Source organism: Microtus ochrogaster, chromosome 7, assembly GCF_000317375.1.
Source record: "Microtus ochrogaster isolate Prairie Vole_2 chromosome 7, MicOch1.0, whole genome shotgun sequence".
Classification (NCBI taxonomy): domain Eukaryota; kingdom Metazoa; phylum Chordata; class Mammalia; order Rodentia; family Cricetidae; genus Microtus; species Microtus ochrogaster.
The window spans coordinates 4106413-4109830 of NC_022014.1; positions in this window are offsets into that span (position 1 = coordinate 4106413).

Consider the following 3418-nt stretch of genomic DNA (forward strand, 5'->3'; position numbering starts at 1 on the left):
CCCTCTCTCTCTGATCGGTGGCTGGTTTGAGACAGGGCTTCTCTGTGTAGCCATGGGTGTCCTAGAACTTGCTCTGTAAGCCAGGCTGGCCTTGAACTCACAGAGTTGACGCACACCACCACTGTCTCGCTTGCAGGTCTCTTTTATGTGAGTTCCTTGGTCTCATCACTGTTTTCCCAGCAGAAGCCAGAACTCTAGACTCCACTCACCAGCAGGCAATCCCTCATTTACTTCCTTCCTCTGTCACCAAAGCTTCCAGGAAAAGCCAGATTCGGTCCAGAAAGCTCCAGAATTTTTTCCAGCCTGATGCTGACAATACACAAAGATAGCCTGCTGTCTCCTCTTTTTCGGTTTTCCCTCCCCAGATGGAAATTGTGGAGGAGCGAGAAGATGGAAAGTGTGCTCATACAGTCTTTAAGTCCCGAGGCTTAATGTGGTCGACCAAGGAAGGCTCTCTGGTGCTGGTGTGGGGGTTGAGGGCACAGTAGCCAGGGTGGCTCTGGGTCCGGGAGAGATGGTGTAGCATTGCATCCACAGCTCTGGTAGCCAATGTCTGAACACTCGTCCTGTTGAAGCAGTCTCTTACAAGTTACTCTTGCTAAGAAGTGTCCTCACTTCTGTCCTCACATTAACTAAAAGCAAGATGAAAGTCTGACATCTCTGCTTTCATTTTATGCCCGTCACCTTGGCGTCTAGTCAAGTGGTACCCAGCTTTCTCCAAGGATACAGGAACAAGAGTAAGTGGGCCTCTTCTCCGTTTTTACAGTGTCCCGTTGGTGGCAAAGCTCCTCAGGTTCTCTAGTCATCGTCCTAAATGTGCAATCACCTTGGATTCCAGTGTTCTCTGAAATTTTAGTCTCACTGGAATCCAAGAGAAGGGCTATGATGATGTTGCACCCTGCAACGTAATTTTCTCTGAGAACTAGTTTCTTCCTTCAAGCAATAAGAACTTCTTCCCAGCACCTTGCAGCCTACAGCTGAGGTAACAACAGACAAGACCACACCTAGACCAGGGCTGCTCAGTTATGCATCCCCTTTGTCTTCATTCTTATGTGTATGCATATATGTTTCATGTATGATGTCCGTGCATACATGTGTATGCCTGCAGAGGTCAGACAAAGGCATCAGGTACCCTCCTCTGTCACTCCTCTCCTTTATCTAGTGAGGCAGAGCCTGTCCTTGAACCTGGAGCTCCAGTTTGTCCAGCTAAATTGGCAGCCAATAAGTCCCAATTATCCTCCTGTGTCTGCCCCCAATAGCACTGGGGTTGCAGACACTGTGAGACCATGCCCAGCTTGTTAAATTTGGGCTAGGATACAAACTCATGTCCTCGTGGTTGTACAGCAAGCACTTTTAACTACTGACCCATCTCTCCAGTTCCCCATTTCTTCTCTATTTAAACCCCAAAACTCTTGTCAGTACCTTGAAGATGGAACTGGGGTCACAGATGTCATAAATATGCTAGGTCACCAGTACAAATATGTTTGTGTGTTTCCACAGTGTCAATATTTATTGAATAACAAAAAATTCACAAGGGACAGTGGCTTCATTGTCAGCAATTAGATGCCAGATGTCCATCTCTTTACATGAGGGAATTGTACCCTTTCCTTGGTCTCGTGTGTCTCATAAATTCTTGGGGCTGATTCTCCTGATATAATTTTAATATACTGTACTAGCTGGTTTTGTATCAACTTGACACAAGCTGGAGTCATCAGAGGAAGGAGCCTCAGCTGAGGAAATGCCTCCATGAGATCCAGCTGTAAGGCATTTTCTCATTTAGTGATTATCTGGGTAAGGGCCAGGCCATGGTGGTTGGTGTCATCCCTGGGCTGCTGGTCCTGGGTTCTATAAAAAGGTAGGCTGAGCAAGCTTGTAAGCAGTTCCCCTCCATGGCCTCTGCATCAGTTCCTGCCTCCGGGATCCTGCCCTGTTTGAGTTCCTGTCCTGACTTTTTTCAGTGATGAACAGCAATGCTGAAGTGTAAGCCTAATAAACCCTTTCCTCCCCAGCTTGCTTTTTTGCCATGGTCTTTCATCACAACAATAGAAACCCGAACTAAGACACATACCAATGTGCTTCTACAGTCTCAATAAATGTATAGGCTGGTACCTTTCCTGCTTCCGTGAACAGGTCATTGGTAAGTCTCTGTACATGAGTGGCACCAGACACCAGACAGACAGAGGGCGCCATTCAGGTGCAAGAGTCATCTTGTATGCTCAGGTGTCAGAAGCTATTTTGACAACTACAAACTAATCAGGAAATCCTCTGCTGGCTAACTTTCCAAGTCCTGGAGGGTACTCTGTGGGCTTTGGGAAAGAAGAGCTATCAGCAGTTCTGCCCAACACTGGGTCCTGCATGCTACAATACTGTGGAAGTTTGAATAAGAATGGCCCCCATAGGCTCATATATTTCAATTCTTAGTCATCAGGGAGCAGCCCCACAGTGAGAAGGATTAGGAGGTGTGGCTTATTGGTATGGGTGTGGCCTTGTTGGAGGAAGTGTATCATTGAGGGAGGGAGCTTTGATGAATCAAGAGCCCACCCCAGGCCCAGGAGCTCTCTCTTCCTGCTGCCTGTGGATCCAGATGTAGAACTCTCAGCTACCTCTTCAGCACCATGTCTGCCTGTATGCCGTCATGCTCCCCACCATGATGATAATGGACTAACCCTCTGAAACTTTAAGCAAACCCCAACCAAATGCTTTCTTTTATAAGAGTTGCTGTGGCCATGGTATCTCTTCACAGCAATAGAACACTGACTAAGACTAATTCCTACATGCTAGGCAAGTTGTGCTCACTGGTGCAATAGTGGCGTAGGTTACAGGGCTAACCAATCGTCTTCTGATTAGATTCGAAGCCTGTTACATTGGAGGGACTTTATATTTGGTACTCTAAACTTGGTTAGAATCCCATGACTGAATATATCATAGTCTGTTGGGGGAACTTAACAGGTGTTTTGCTAAATGACACTGCTTTTTATTTTATTTTATTTTGTTTTGTTTTGTTTTATTTTTAGACAAGGTCTTACTATGAAGTTCTCATTGACTTGGAACTTACTATGTACATCAGCCAGCCTTGGACTCACAGAGATCTTCCTGCCTGTACATACTAAGTGCTGAGATTAAAGATGTATACCACCATAACCAGGAAACTACCTTCTAAATATTTATGTTCATTTCCATAGATTTGTGTGCCTCTCAACCTTGGTCAGAGAAGTTTCTTTTTGCAATGGGCAAAATACTGGTCAAAATGCTAAGAACTTGTGGTTGTGCGTGCTTGGTCACCTACAGCCACCTTCTCCCCATCCAAGACTTAGACTCAGGGACCATCACAGCCACCTACAGCCACCTCCTCCCCATCCAAGACTCAGTCAGGGACCATCACAGCTACCTACAGCCACCTCCTCCCCATCCAAGACTC